Source organism: Cryptomeria japonica, chromosome 11 (assembly GCF_030272615.1).
Source record: "Cryptomeria japonica chromosome 11, Sugi_1.0, whole genome shotgun sequence".
Taxonomy (NCBI): Eukaryota; Viridiplantae; Streptophyta; class Pinopsida; order Cupressales; family Cupressaceae; genus Cryptomeria; species Cryptomeria japonica.
In genome coordinates, this window is record NC_081415.1 from 184,774,243 (window position 1) to 184,792,016 (window position 17,774).

The following is a 17,774-nucleotide window of genomic DNA, read 5'->3' on the forward strand; positions in this document are numbered from 1 at the left end:
CAGGAAGGATACATCATGTATAAGACATGAATTAGAATCAGATTGTCTGGTTTCAGGAAGGATTCATCCTGTATAAGACAGCAATGATCAAAGTGTTTGGTTTTAGGAAGGATTCATCCTGTATAAGACATGATCAAAACGTCTAGTTTCAGGAAGGATACATCTTGTATAAGACATGATTGAATCGATTAGATTTAATTGATTTGATTTGATTTGATAAGGTTGATTAGATAAAGAACTGACAGTTTGTTGATATCAAGTTGCAGAAATTTTTGGATATGTTGATTGTTTATTCTGTTGAGAGAGATAGCATAAGATTTTTGTTGGGTCGACAATATCTGAAGATATGAGTCATTATTCTAAATGCGTATACACTTGTGATGGTACTTTGATGATTCCTATGATAGATTTAATCTTGGATAAAATGAGCTTGTAGGATCCCATGCAAGAATGAAATGCAAGCTAAAATGCAAAGAGATGCAAACTATGACCGGACAAGTCACTGGATTATTTTGTATTTTTTTTTGTCATCATTGAGCTTTTTGAAATGTGGGAAGTAAGTGCAAAAATTGATGGTATAATTAAACCATGATGACCTGAGCATTACTTTCCTAGATTTTGATATAGCAAGTTAGCACAAGCATCGAGGTATAATTGAACCGAGATGACCTGAGTGTTGCTTGCATAAAACAGGCAGTATTTATCATTTCTATATGCAAATTGGTAATGTCTTCAATGATACTCCGATGATCATGTCCCGAGATAAATTTGCACATATTAATGATTAATTTTCAAACAGCAGACAAGAAAAATATATTGTTCCTTCATTGTTCCTCTGGTTAAAGACATCTTGGAGTCACTCAGAAATCATGATAATGAAAAGCAATATAGAAAAATTGAACAATCATGTTAAATTCATTATCCAAAAAGATATTATCCACTGAAAAGTGTGTGATGTGCTTAGACTGACGTGTGATAGCTTCATGGTTAACAATGTGATTTCATGTTTAACGTTGGATGTGTCTCAGTATTTTCGCTTGATAGGTGTTGTCTAACTATTGTTCTACCTGTTTGATTAAGCTCAGAATGATCAGAAAGTTTTGCCCCCATCTAGGTGTAGGATTTTGCCCCAAGCTTAGAAACAAAGTTGCTATGATATATTCAATGATCCAAACCATGTCAAGAAGCCACCTGGGATGTCTGCGTATGTACAAAGGCTTGATCATGATCAACGCTAATGGAAAATGAATGCAAGCAAAAAAAATGCATGAACTAATAGATAGAAGAGCCAGCGGACAGATAGCGCCTATTTGCCAGGTTTTCACTGTCTATTTTTATTGCACTTTTTCTGATATTTGATTTTTTTCTTTCTTTTTTTTTTATTTTTTATTTTATTTTTTTATTTTTCTGATTTTTTAGACATAGAACCTCTTCAGATGCATGTTATTGATGGGTTCCTCGAGCTAATCTTCATCCTATGTTGATAACTGATATGCTCCTGATCCAAATACTATTGTGACCACAAATGGACCTAACCAGTTTGGTTCAAATTTTCATTTCTTTTCTCGATCTGCTTGATTGCGTGGATTTTCTTTGAGTACCAGGTCTCCAATTTGAAATGCTCTTGGTTTGGACCTGTGATTGTAGCTCCTGCTCATTCTTTGTTGATATACCTTTAGATGATCAAAGGCATTTTGTCTTCGTTCATGGATCAGTTCTAACTCTTGATGTCTAGATATTCTTTGTTCTTCATTTGGGATGAGACCTTTTAGTGATACACGTAGAGAGGGTATCTCTACTTCGATTGGCAATATGGCTTCTAATCCATATACAAGAGAGAAAGGTGTGGCACTTGTTGGTGTGCGGATACTAGTGCGGTAGGCCCAGAGAGCAGGGCTTAGTTAAATATGCCAATCTTTCCCAGCATCGTTCACTATCTTTTTAAGGATTTTCAGAATAGTTTTGTTAGATGCTTTTGCCTGCCCATTTCCCTATGGAGAATCTGTGTTGGATTTTGAACTTCTCACATAGTTCTTGTACATCTTGATTCTTGAACAGTCGCCCATTATCAGTGATAATGGTCATTGGTATTCCATAGAGACAGATGATGTAATTCAAGATAAATGCAGCAATTTGTTTTCCTGTGATGTTTGTGAGAGGTACAACCTCAATCCATTTTGTAAAATATTTTGTAGCTACAAGGATGAATTTGTGTCCATTAGATGAGAAAGGATTTATCTTTCCTACTAGATCAAGACCCCATTGAAAAAAAGGCCATGATGTTGCTAAAGCGTGAAGTTCTTGTGCTGGTGCATGAATCAAATTCCCATGGATCTGACATTGTTTGCATGTTTTCGCTATCTGAAAGGAATCTTGTTCCATAGTCGGCCAATAATAGCCCAAGCATATGAGTTTTTTCAAAAGGGTAAGACCACTTGAATGAGTGCCACAAATTCTGTTATGGACTTCATGTAAAGCCTTCTCAGATTCTTCTTGTTTGAGACATCTTAGGAGAGTACCATCTAGACCTTGTTTAAACAGGGTATCCGCGACGAGAGTAAAATGGGAGGATTGGCGAATAAAGTTTCTCTTTTGGTTTTTCGATAAGTCAGGAGGTAAGATATTGTCTTTCAAGTATGTGTAAGTTTGGCTGTAGCAGGAGGAATCATGTTCAATAAGTTGACAAATGATTTGGGAATCAGGACAATTAAAGGCGGGATGAAACAACTCTTCAACTAGGAATTCATAATGTTGTTGATTTTCTTGTGTCTGAAATAGAGAAGCAAGTGTAGCCATGGCGTCTGCTGCTTTATTATCATTTCTTGGAATTTGTTCAAAAGTGATTTTGATAAAGTACTTTTTGATATCCTCAACCATCTTTTTATCAGGCATGAGTTTGTCATGTTTTGTTTGATAGTCATCATTAATTTGATTAATTACGAGTTGAGAGTCTCCAAAGACCTGAAGTTGTGTTATATTCCATTCTATAATCATTTTGATACCTGTTACCAATGCTTCATACTATGTTATATTGTTTGTGCATGGAAAGTTTAATTTGTATGCTTTCAGGATTGTATGACCTTGTGGTGTGATGAATAGAATTCCTGCTCCTGATCTATGCTGTGTATATGAACCATCAAAGTATAATTGCCATGTTTTAGTAGAGACTGCCATAATATCCACATCAAGAAACTCAATTTTTAGTGGATGATCATCTTGAAGTGGTGCATCCGCTAGTTGGTCTACAATAACTTGTCCTTTGATAGATTTTCTGTCAACATACTTGATATCAAACTCACTGAGAATCATGATCCACTTGGCTAGTCTTCCTGTTAATGTTGCTTTGCTGAGTAAGTACTTTAAAGGATCAATTTTAGCTATCAACTGGATAGAATGAGATAGTAGATAGTGTCGTAATTTTTGAGAAGCAAAAACTACTGCCAAGCATGCTTTTTCCATTGATGAATAGTTGATCTCATATCCCACTAGTGTTCTGCTAATGTAGTAGATGGCTCATTCTTTTCCTTCATTATCCTGTTGTGCGAGCAAAACTCCTAATGATGTTTCAGTAGTTGTAACATAGAGTAATAATGGCTTTCCTGGAATTGGTGACATTAGAACATGTGGTTGCATGAGATATGCCTTGATTTTGTTGAATTCTTCTTCACACTGATGGTCCCATTTGAAATTAACATGTTTGTGCAATAGATGTGTAAATGGTTGACATTTATCTGCTAGTTGAGCAACAAATCTACTGATTGATTGTAGTCATCCTTATAGTGATCTTAGTTTAATGATATTCTTGGGAGATGCCATTTCCATGATCGCTTTAACCTTAGCTAGATCTACTTCGATTCCTCTTGCTGAAATAATGTATCCCAATAGCTTTCCTGAAGTTATACCAAAGGCACATTTCTTAGGGTTTAGTCGTAGCTTGTATTGTTCTAACCTGTCAAAGATCTTTTCTAGTATCTCTATATGTTCTTCTCTATTGTATGATTTAGCCAATATGTCATCCACATAGTCTTCCATGAATATATGCATCATGTCATGAAATATAGTTGTCATAGCTCTTTGATATGTAGCACTGACGTTCTTTAGTCCAAAAGGAATGACATTCCAATAGAAAGTACCCCATGGACATGTGAAAGTTGTCTTTTCTTGATCTTCAGGTTGTATTTTGATCTGATTATATCCGAAGAAACCATCCATTAGAGAAAACATGGAGTGTCCAGTAGTTAAATCTACAATGATGTTGATGTTAAGCAAAGGAAAGTCATCCTTTGGATAGGCATTATTAAGATCTCTAAAGTCTGTGCATATTCTAATGCTTTTATCTGGTTTTGAAATAGGAATGATGTTGGATACCCATTGAGGATAAGCTACAGGTCTGATGAATCCTACATCCAGTAATTTCTTTAGTTCTGCCTTGACTAGAAGAGCAATATGAGGATGCATCTTTCTTAATTTCAGTTTGACTGGTTTGGCTCCTGGATTGACATTCAAGTGATGCATAATAAGCTCTAGATCCAACCCTGGCATGTCTACATATGATCAAGAAAAATTAATTTACCGTCTTTTGAAGAATTCCACATATTGTTGCATTTCTACCTCTGATAGAGATGTTGCTGGATGTAAGATCTTTGGTTGCTCTGTTGTGCCAATGTTAACTACCTCTATTGGTTTGATCAAAATGGATGACCTTTCTTGATAGTGCTCAGGCAAAGTGTCAAATCTCCCATCTTCCAGCACCTCAAGGAGGTTTTCACCATTAGATGTGTCCTTTAGTTTTACTTTTTCTTGGTTTAATATTGCCAAGAAATGGTTTTCAGCATTAGACATGATATTGTTTTCTTTATTTTCACTTTTGCGAATAGGAGATTTGGCACCCACTTAACTGAAAGATGCATTTTTGAGATTCCTGGGGGAAGTTGTTATGGGTTCGATTGCATTAAGACATATAGATATGGCATGGTCATTTGGAAAGGTATTAATGGCAGTATGTCCTTAATTTTCCCAATCAATAAGCTCAGGGTGTATTAGAGGAAAGGGATCTTCAGGTTGAGATGTTTCAAAGATATCAAGGGTCGTGATAGATATATTAAAGTTTTTAGTATGTATGTTGATGTCTAGAATGGTACTCTCATTAGAATGAATTCACATAAGAATTTTCTTGATCGTCCTCGGTTAAGTCCATGTTAGCCATATGTGATCCTAATTCAAGTGAACTAGTTCCTAACATTTGTTCTGCATACGTGTGAACTACATCGACTCCTATATCTTCTTCAAAGCAATTTTCTTCAGCTAATTCTTCAGAGTGATAGGAACCCCATTCCTATTCATTAGAATCTGTATCACTAGTAGCCCATAATCTACAGATTTGGTCATATAACCTTTCTTCTTCTTTTCTGGTTATATCTATCCTTCTTTCGTATTCAACTTCTTCAGGACTGAGATTGAGTTCTATCAATCTTGATATGAGTTCCCCTTGATTAGGTTCATGTCTATTTTGATTGAGATTTGATGCTGCTTGAGAGATATCTACAATTTGTTTCTCTTGGTGATTTGAAGATTGCTTCTTTTCCCATTTCATGTTTGCTTGTGTTTGTTGCTTAGCTGATTCTTCTTCTCTTTGAATTGCCAGTTGTTCTTGTCTGTTTGCATATTCCTCTTGTTGTTGACTAAAAGATGTGTCTTCTGGTAGAGTGACATATCCTAGACCTATTTTGTCTATAGTCTGCTGAGTATGAGGTTGAATAGGTTCTGAGATACCTTATTTTCTTTTTCCTATAGGGCATGTTCCAGTGTATCCCATCCTTCGAAGAATGTTGAATCCTTTTCCATATTTTTCTGTAGGTATTCCGACATTGTTGACCTTTTGTTGAACTTCATCTTTGTATAGCCACTGTAGCACATCTTTATCTTTTGTCTCCTCTGATAAGGTTCCAACACTAATGAATGCTCCATCAAATATCAGAAGATGTTTCACAATTGGTTGTTGTTTAGGGTTTGATGGTTTTCCAAAGGATTTAGGAGAAAGTGGTAATTGTGATATTGAGTATTCTAAATTCCCTCGGTCTCTTAGCTGCATTTGTTTTCCCATGCTTGATAAAATAGATGCAAATGATTGTTCCTTGGATTGTGTGTTTGATGTTGTTGCCTCCCTATTATGTGGAACAATTACTTCTTGAGCCATTTTTAGATTGCTGCAGTATTGGAATGGATTTGCATCTGCAGAGATTGTGATTTCTTGTCCCTTGTAGGGAAATTTGACACATTGATGATATGTTGATGGTACAGTTTGTAAGTCATGTATCCATGGTCTCTCTAGGAGTACATTATATGATAAGTCCAAGTCTATAACTTGGCATGCTGTGTCTTTTTGTAGAGGTCCCACTTTGATAGGTAGTATCACAATTCCCTTGGAGGAACGTTCTTCTTCATCATAGGCTTTTATGGTGATCTTTTTTCGGATATCAACTGCATCTTCTGAATATCCTAAGGCACGAACAAGACTCAATGAATAGATATTTAGGCCAGCTTCACCATCTATTAGAACACACTTGACTCGCATTTTGTGAATAAGGACTTCAATATGCAAGGGAGCGTTGTGAGGATGTTGCAAGGAAATGTCATCTTCTTCAGTGAATGATAAGCAATGAGGGGTTGTGAGGTGTCCCACCATGGTTTGGAATTGGTCGATATCAAGATCTTTGGATACTATGGTATCTACTAATGCTTTTTCCCAGATTTCTTTATGTGCGGGTGAAAGTTTTAAAAGTTCCAAGATTGATATTTGGGTAGGTGTTTTCTACAATTGTTCCACTAGATTGTATTGTTTTGTTGTAGTGGATGATGTGTTTGTTGTAGGACTCAGTAAATCGCAATATTGATTATCTGTGAGATGTCCCTTGTTTCGATGGAAATCGCAATATTGATTATCATTCCACCAATGTGGTTTTATTTGAGGTTCGTAGTTCCTTTCTTCTAGTAAAGAAATCAATTTATTTATGATAAGCATTTTTAATGCTGACCCCAGGGGTTCACCAATGTCTGTAAATTGTCTTCGAAAGAAAGTTTTAATAGTTGCTCTTTGGTGATTGTTGTTATGTTGTGCAACTGCTAAGTGAGTAGATAAATTGAAAACTAGTTGCTTTGGTTTTACATTATTGTTATCCACTATTCAATCATTAACTACATTTGAATTCTATTCCAAAACTTTGGCTTGTCATTGTGATTGTTGTTATTGTTGTTGTTAGGAGGATAGACTCCTTTGTATATTTTGAATTCACCTTTCTTTATCATGACTTCTTCCATTCTAATTCTATTATCAACCATTTTTCTGAAACTTTGATTTCCTTGCATTTTTAAGTGATAACTCATTTGATCATTTAAGTTGTCAATGAATATGTCCATTTTTTCATATTCTAGCATAGTACAAGGATACTCGCGAAGCTAGCCGTCTCCATCGTTGTAAAAATGTCATGAAAGGTTCTCCACTCTTTTGTTTGGTGTTACACAGGTCTAGCATGGTTACTTCATGTTGTATATTATAAGAGTATTGTGAAACAAACTTATCTACCAACTTTGAAAATGATCTGATTCTAGGTGGAAGTTTGGAGAATCATTCCATAGCTAGTCCAATTAAGCTTTTCAGGAATAGTCTCATTAAGTAGGTATCCTCATGTGCAAACTCCATACTCATTGTGCAAAATTCTCATATATGATCTTGAGGGTCAATGCTTCCATCATATTTTTTGTATCTAGGAGTTTCAAAGCCTATAGGAAATGGTATCATGTTTAGATTTCTGTCGAATGGATAAGGACATATTTCTTGAAGTGAGTATTGCTTGATATTTCCTCTTTGCATATCTTGAATTTGTGTTTGTATTGTTTGTAGTTGTTGTGTGAGAGTCATGATAGGATTATCAACATGATTTGTTCTTCCATAACCCTAATTTTGTATTCTAGGAGGATCTCGATCTCTTCTTGGTTCATCCTTAGTTCTTCTTGTATCTTGATTGGGTTGAATGTTATTCGAAATTTCTACTTCATCTCTTTTGGGAATGTAAGTCTCTTCATTGGTTCAGGTGTTACGAGGAATTGACGTGTCATTCATTTTGAGACCAAAGATGTCCTCATATTGTTCGTTATTAGGAGGAGGATCACTTTTCTTTTGTGTCAATTTGTTTATATCAAAGTCTTGAGGGAGTGTAGCACCAGATTTGGCTAACATTAGAAAATATTTTTCTGTTTCTTCCTACAACAATTTTTGCATAAATTTATCGAATTGGAGATCTTTCTTGATGTCTCTGATGTTTTGGTCTGTTATTTCTCCTTCAACTTGTATTTCCTCTTCATGTTCCATGATTATATTTGTTTCCAACATTTCAATTTTAGTCTCTACAATTTTTCGTCTCTGAGCTCTAGTTAGAATGGGCCTACACATGTGTTATTTTGCTAGTATTCGATTGTCCAAAAGGTTGTTTTGATAAGTGATCAATAGTCAATTTCAAGGCAATAAAGTGATATGACACTAAAAGAGAATTCAAGTGTGTAAAAGTTTGCAAGTTTTTCGATCTTCGATTTAGGAGTGCAATTGTTATGATTTGATAAGAACCAAGTCTAGTAGGAATGGTATATCCTATGATGTGGGACAAGATTATCCTGACCAAATGTTTCAGTTTTGTGATAAAGGATGATTGATCCCGATGAGAAACTATGTTTGAGTGATCAGTTTATCAAAGAGGGTGATAATGCACTTTGAGATGTTTAGATCTTGAACTTGTTGAGGGTGAGCACTTGAAAATCTTGGGGTGTTTATCTTATAGAGTCTGATTTTGACGGGTGATAACTTGACCAAGCAAACCAAGCAGACAATCTAAGCACAGATTGACAAATAATAGGTGTTTATGTTTGCTGCAAATTGATTAGGTGAAAGTGATAAATCTGAAACAGGCATGTAGGACACAACTCTGGACTAACAAATGCAGAGTTTTGTACAACTAGATATGCAGTTTAAAATGACACAAGATATGAGTCTATACGATAAAGAAAAAAATTTCATGTAATAAGAAGAGGCTCGTACGACACACTTTTCTGAACCATATGACAAAATAGTTGACTCGTACGACATAGAATGTTGTGTAGCACAACACAAAATTTTATGCAAATAGGTTCGTACAACAAAGATCCTAACTTGTACGACAGATAACCAGACAGAGATAAAAAAAATGTTTGTTTAGTTAAATTTTTGATAACTGAAGTTAAATGTTTTGCTTATGTCTTCCATTTTTTGGATGTATAATTTGTCGATTTAGGTATGAATACACAACAAACACATTATGCGATAAATGACTCCAAGCATGCTAAACCCTAAGGAAGTTAGCTGAGAATGAAAACCTTTGCTTGTTGACTTAGGTACACACCCAATAGCTAATTAGAATACAACCACTAAGTCTCACGCAATGGATTCTCAATGTCGTATTATCCAACTCAAAACACTAATGGGGGCACGATATGGCAAGTGTCTTGAGAGAGTTACTATCTCTCTTACAAAAAGATTATCATCCTTTCGTAGGTGAATCGGGTAGCTTCTACTTCAACCGGAACTAGTAAGGGATCTATTTGGCACGTTGAGGTATAAACTCAATTAACAGGTCTCCCAGCCTTGAAAACCAAGGTTTGATATATTCAAAGGTATAGAGGAGAGCTATTCCCGAGCACTGCCACTGTCTTGATTTTCATCAAGAACATATTTATTTTATAGTGGGTTGGATTACTTGGAGTTAGCCGTTCCCACTTAGGTCGTTCCCCTCTCACCGACCTTAATGGCTAAGAGTTATTACTCCTCAGGAGGGCAGGCCTGCTAAAGAAATACACTAATGAAAGAAAAAGATGAGTCTAGCTTTCTGATCACCTAAGAAAGGTGAGATCATACCTCCCTATCATCGAAGACACGAAAGACATAATGGTTCATTTCTTAGCCCAGATTGAAGTGTGCCTAGAAAATTTAAATGAATACACAAAGTTTAGTTAGATTCATAGGCAACCTGCAAAATAGATCCATTAGTAATCATTGATTGGTTTTTTAATTATGTCTTTGACAAGCATATCTTCATCAATCATCCTGCAGAAAAGAGTTAGGTTGCCAAAATCTCACAAACCAGTCAGGGTTAGTGTTAGAAAATCTCGGATTAGAATTAGAAAACCCTAACATGCAGTTTATCAAAAAATCACATATGCAGAAACTCGTACGATATGATTTATCAAATAGTACGACATATATTTAGACCTCTGACACAAGCCAAAAACCAGATCGTACAACACATAATTATGATTAGTACAAGTAAAGAATTTGTAAGAAATAGACTCATAAGACATAGCTTTAGACCTAGTACGAATAAAGAACTTGCAACATAAAACCTCGTATGACACAAATTTATACCTAATACGAGTCAGGATGAGGTGTCGTCCTAGGATAAAAGGAAGTTCATACGAGCTGAAAAGGCAGTTAGTACAAATTTCTAAACCAAAGCCGGACAGAGATGAAGTTTTTTGAAGATTAAGAGGCCAAAAGTGATGATTTTGACCCCACGGTGGATGCCAAAATGTCGTGTTCTATGAAATTTTACATGTACCTATAAACACAATGCACTCAATAGATCATTACAAGCAAGGTTAGTGAATTTAAATCAAAGAAAGATAAAACCATAACTAAGCGATCTATCACCTCCTAGTAAATGCGAGTATGAATTTTTCTCTCAGATCTTGTTATGCAAATTCCAGTGACTTGACTACACTTAGATGGAGGATTTGAATGATGAAGATGAACGATCTAGCAAGAATAGCATGATTAAGCTACATGATTCTAGAAAATAGGCTAGAATGAAGATGAGATTAAGCTAAAATTGAGCATGATAACATTGCTAAAATGATAAGCTATAAGCTAGATGCCTATAGTAACAATGCATAAGATGAGATGATATGCGATGATCAAATGATATGAATTGGGACCATTATTGCTCCAAAATGGGGTCAATTTATAGGATTTCCCAAGGCTAGGGGTGAGGTGGAAGGAATCAACGATGAAGATTGATTTGAAGATATCAATGGTTAAACTGGAGGAGGTTGGCAAAGGGGTTGGACTAAAGGGAACATTTGTCATCTCTATGCTGACAAGTGTCAAGAGGCTTTTAGAATAGGTTGGATGAAAGGGAGCACTTAGTGACAAGTGTCACAAAGGTTCTAGAATAGGTTGGATGAAAGGGAACATGTGGGTAGGTATAATGGGTTAGGTTTAGGAATGGTTAGGTTAGGTGGTTAAATGTTAGGAGAATTTGAATTTAGAAATTCAATTAATAGGAAAAGGCTAATTAATTTCAACAACTCATAATTGATTTATTTTAATTAATTAAATGATTAGAAGAAATGATTTTGATGGAAGGAATTAATCAATTTGAATTAATTAATCAAAGGAGATTAGTGAGATGAACCTATTTAATAAATCCTTAGATTTATTAATAAGTAGATGAAAGTGGAGGATTTAATCAAATTGTTGATGAATTCAATTAAATTGGGGAGGGAGATTAATTAAATAATTGCTTATTCAATTAATTATCTTTAGACCATTTTTAGGTGTATACACAACTAAGCAATGCAAGATGGGTCCTGGCTACATGGCCATGTTAGGTACCCATGTACAAATACAAATGCAATCTCCCATAAATGGAGAAAGAGAGAAAAAACTAATGGGAAAAAACTCTCCCCCAAAAGAGAGATGAAGAAAGCACACATTTCTCTCAATGATGAGAAGAAGAGACCGTGAAGACCCCCTTCAATGTTGAATCTCCTACAAAGATGGTCCAATGATGATGACCAAAATACCTCCCCATAAGGAAGAAAGAGAGGCAATGTTGCACCAATAATGTCAAAGTGTGACAAAACCAGGTACCAAGTCGATGATGATGAATCACTCGATGCAACAAAATAAAGATCAGGTATGGAGACAACCTGCTTTGAGCATCATCTTGATACTCGTAAATGGAAAAAATATTGGTACAATCTAAGTCTCATGGGAGCTATGCACCAAGTCTCACAAGATATTCCTAATCTACGTGTACAAGAGGAATACATCAAATAGTCAACAAAAACAAGATATAAAGAGGCGTGGCACTTTATGTTAGTGCGAGTACAACATTGCTCATGCAAGAGCATACAACATGATAGTGCAAATTTGGAAACATGAAAATGATGCCACCAAGAAGCCCTGTAGAATACTATAGAAAAGATGCCTCTGATTGGGATGTGGCCAAGAGATATAAAGGAGAAAATCAACCCCCCCCCGCCCCCACTCCCCTTGACTATTGGTTGGAAGCACTGGAAGACAGGTATGAAGTGACAAGAAAAAATTGTGTTCCCAATTTGACTTATTCCATGGTATTTGTGTTTCTAAAAGATTTTTAAAATCTAAAAAATAACAACTTATTATGCCCCCCAAAAAAACTTAATTAGAAAATAAAGAAAAAAAATGAAAAAAAGGCATTTTTTTTTTGAAATAAAAAAAAGTTTAATAAAAATTATTAAAGGAAAAAAAAACTTTAAAAACTTTATTTTTTAATTATTATTAAAAAAATTATTTAAAAAAAAAAAAAGAAAGTAACATTTTTTTTATTTATTAAAAAAAATTAAAAAGCGGGGTCCGCGGGGCAACCTATGTCACCCGTAGGTACACCTACAGGCCACAAGTGGCCTGCGGTATCCGTAGGTACACTTGCGGGCCAACGGGCCAATAAGGAACCACACCCCCCCCCAAAAAAAAAAAAACTAATAAAAAATAATTTTGTTTATTTTTTTATTTTCCAAAAAAAAAAAAAAAAAAAATTAAAAAAATTTCAGACGTATACCTGCAAGTTCGTACGGTGGGCCATGAGGGAAAACAATTTCAACTCGGGGTAACGGAGGCCGATTTGACGAATTGACAGTCGATCTTGGGTTTTTTGGGCCTTTTGAGCGCAATGGCGATGATGGATTTGGCCAAAAATAATTCAAAATTGCAAATCGCTGTCGGGATAAGTCACCACCCTCCACCTTCAAATGACTCTAGATTTGGCCTCGGATGTCGGATTTTGATGAAGAAAAAGGTGATTCTTAATTTCTCGAACCTCCTAAATCCAATGGTGACCTCAGATTTGACCCAACAGGACCCAATAATAACCTGTGATAGAAAGCTCCAAAATGCAAAACCTCATATTTCTCTCAATCGCCAAACCAATGACACTCGAATGGCTCTAATACCATGTGAGAATTTGCCAAGATCTAGAGGCAATAGAAAGAAAAAATAAGAGAGACAAAATATATGATAGGAATAAATTGTATTCTATCAAGATGCAAAATATGATCAACTGGATCATTACAAGATGTTCAATGAATTTCTGTACAAACAATGTAGATGAGCCTCCTTATATAGGAAAGGCTTATGGATATGTGATCACACAAACATGACATGTGGCTCAATAAGAAACAAGGGTAGGTAAGAAATAGGCATGGGTAGGTAGAAGAAACAATAAAATATTCCACATGAGGTGGATCGCCCACTGAAGGTGGAATTATCACTCCACAATAAGTGGATATGATAGAGTAGTAACAAGATAAACGCATGGTAAAATGTGAAAATTCTCCTACACCTACTATCCCAATGTGGCACAAACACCCAAGTGTCTCATACCCAAACTACTATTAAATGCATGTACCTAAGTAAACTTGAGTATAGTGTAATAATATCCAAGATGAATAATTATTTACACCAATAGATATGAAGAGAGAAGATGATGAGTTTAAGAAAATTGAAGAACTATTTGCTAGAAGAGTACCTAAAGGACTGGTAGGAAGTAAGTATGAAGGAAAATAACCTTTTAAATGTTTTGCATGTAATAAGATTTGTCATTTTGCATCTAGATGTCCTAAAAGGAATTCAAGATTTGAAGAAAGAGTTAGAAGATCATTTAAGCCTAACCCTGGATATCAAAGAAAGTATAAGTACAAGAAAAACATAAATAAATCATGCTACATAGCGGATGAGGAAGGTGTGCCTGATTTTGATGATGAACCAACAAAAGACTCTACTAGTGATTTCGGCAATGGGAGGGAATGGGTGTTCCTGGCTATCAAGGAAGATGTTCTGACACTGGAAGATAATGTACCTAAACAGAAGGCACTTGCTGCTAAAATTGAAGACAAGGATGAATGGGTAATTGATAGTGGATGTTCACATCATATGATTGGAGATAAAGGGAAGTTTCTATCTTTGCAAGAATGTGATGGTGGTCTAGTTAAATTTGGAGATGACAAAGCATGTATGATCAAAGGAAAAGGAACTATATAATTGGATGGTAAGCAAAATACTGATAATGTTTATTTTGTTGAAGGTTTGAAGCATAATATTTTGAGTGTAGGACAATTAGTGGATAAGGGATTTCAATTATAGTTCAAGGATGGAAAATGCAAAATCATTAATAGATCTTGTTTGGATATTGCAACCGGTACATAGACAAAAGGTAATATATTTCATTTGAATTCTGGTAAGAAGACATGTTTGATTGCACAAATTGATGAGAGTTGGCTATGGCATAAGAGGCTATGTCATGTGAATTTTGATTGCATTGTAAAGATTAGTTCAACTAAGGCAGTTAGAGATATACCTAAGATTGTTAAGCCCTATAATCTGGTACATGTAAAAAATGTCAAATGGGAAAATAGGTGAGAACCTCTTTTAAGAGTATACAAGATAAATCTAATGATGTTCTTGATCTTATTCATACTGATTTGTGTGGCCCTGCTAGAGTTAAAAGTTTTCAAGTTGATAGATATTTCATGCTAATCATTGATGATTATTCTAGAATGATGTGGGTTACTTTTCTAAGGGAGAAATCTGAGGTTTTTGAAAAGTTTAGAATATTTAAGGCTAAAGTGGAAACTGAGAAGAGATTGAAGATAAAATATTTGAGATCAAATCATGATGGAGAATTCACATCCAGTGAGCTTAATAACTTTTGTGAGAAGCATGGTATAAGGAGACAATTTTTTGCTCCCCAGACACCTCAGCAGAATGGAGTTGTAGAAAGGAAGAATAGAACTATCTTTGATGCTGCTAGAATAATGATGATGAAAGCTAGTCTACCTCACATCTACTAGAGAGAAGTAGTAAGAACAACGATCTATACATTCAACAGAGTACATATCAAAGGAGGAACCAGTAAGACACCTTATGAATTATGGTTTGGCAATACACCTTTAGTTATATTTCAGAATCTTTGGTAGTAAATGTTATATCAAGAGAGATGATATCATTGGAAAATTTGATCTTAGATGTGACGAAGGCACATTTCTTGGTTATTCTAATGAAAGCAAAGCATATAGATGTTATAACAAGAGATTGCATATAATTATGGAGAGCGCTAATGTCAAGGTGGATGACCTGAATAGAAGTCAAATCAGAGTTTATGAGCAAGAACTGATGGTGGAAATGATTATATCTAGCACCTTTACCAGAATAGAATGTTGAACCAGTTACTACGAAAGTATCAAAAAAATCAACAACAACTGAAGAACCGAGAAGAGGAACAAAGAGTTAGAAGATTCTTAGGTATGTGAGATTGAATCATTCAGAAGATCAGATCATTGGGGATAATAATATTGGAGTGATGACAAGAAGAAGACTGGCAAGTAATGAGGTATGTTTATTTTCTCAAGTTGAACTGGTATCAGTAATTGAAGCATGTAAAGATGAATGTTTGTTGAAAGCTATTGAAGAAGAATTAGATCAAATTGAGAAGAATAACACATTGACTTTAGTTCCCCGACCTAAAAAATAAGAATGTTATAGAATTGAATGGGTTTTTAGGAATAAATTAATGAGGATGGTCAAGTTGTAAGGAATAAGGCTAGATTGGTTTGTAAAGGATATTCTCAAAAGGAAGGAATTGAATATGGTGAGACTTTTGCATCTGTATCTAGGATTGAAGCTGTAAGATTATTTCTTGCCTATGCTACCCATAAAAACTACAAGGTTTATCATATGGATGTTAAGTGTGCATTTTTGAATGGGGACCTTGATGAGGAACTTTATATTGAGAAACCTGATGGTTTTTCACTTTCAGGTGATACAAACATGGTTTGCAGGCTAAGGAAAGCTTTGTATGGATTGAAACAGGGACCTAGAGCTTGGTATGCAAGGTTGGATAAATATCTTTTGAAGCTTGGTTTTACTAAGGGTAATGCCAACAATAATTTATATTATAAGATCACTGATGATGATATATTGATTATTGAAGTATTTGTTGATGACATCATTTGTGGAGGTGAAGATAAGTTGTGCATAGAATTTTCTAAGAATATGGAGAAAGAATTTGAAATGTCTATGATTGGGGAAATGAAATTTTTCTTAGGTTTGTAGATTACTTGAACTGATAAAGATATTTTAATCTGTCAAATGAAGTATGCTAGGGAATTGTTGAATAAATTTGGTATGGGAGATTCTAAACTGGTAAGTAGTCCTATGGATACAAGTGAGAAATTGGCAAGGAAAGATGTTTTTGCACTTGTAAATCCTAAAAGATACAAATTTGTGATTAGAGGTCTGCTTTATTTGACTGAGACTATGCCTGACATAATGAATGATGTTTGTATTGCATCTAAATTTCAGAGTGATCCTAGAGAAAATCTTGAGAGTGCGGTGAAAAAGATTTTTAGATACTTGCAAGGTAATATGGTTTGTGGTACCCTAAGGATGATGACTTTACATTATGCGCATATACAGATGCTAATTGGGCTGGAGATGTTCATTACCAGAAAAGTACTTCTGGTGGAGCTTTGTTTCTTGGAAAGAAGTTGGTTTCATGGATTAGCAAGAAACAATCATGTACTTATTTGTCTACAGTTGAAGCTAAGTATGTTGTTGTTGGTACTAACTATACATAGGTTCCTATGGATGAAGAAAATGTTGAAGGATGTCAAAGTGAATTACATTGGACCTGTAGTTATTCACTATGATAACTTTGTTGCTATTGACATATCAAAGAATCTAGTATTTCACTCTAAGATAAAGCACATATCTATCAAGTATAACTTTTTGAAGGAGAAGGTGGAAGAAAATGAAGTTAGATTGGTTTATGTGAACACTAAAGAGTAGATTTTAGATATTTTCACTAAACCTTTGTCTAAAGAATCATTTGAGTACCTAAGAGATAGGTTAGGGGTTTCTGCCCCTCCGACGGGGAACTGATTGATGCTTTTTGGCATCAGTCTAGTATGTATTATCAGAGATATTATTCATTCTAGTACTAATGATACTGCTTAGGGGGAGTAGTTATCCTTATGTTTTAGTAAATTTTATTTTTTCTTTGATATTTTTGCCAGATTTTTGGCATTGATGTCAAAGGGGAGAGATATTGATGTGAAAAACTTAAGGATTTGTATACATCACGGGGAGAGATATATGTGTAAAATGAAGATTTACAGAGATATCATTCACATGGGGAGTTTGGTCTTTGTTTCAGAATTTAATTGTTATATCTTTGAGTGGGAGATTGTTGGTTGTCTTCCATTGGGGGAGACTTGTTTGGCATTTCTTGGTACTTAGATGTTTTTCACATCTACTGTTGCCATCAATGCCAAAGGGGGAGATTATTGGCCATTTGAAGGAATTGATTATGTGTTCCATTGATGTTTTGTCATTGATGTCAACACTAGCTGTTTTGGATGCTTTATCGGCACTC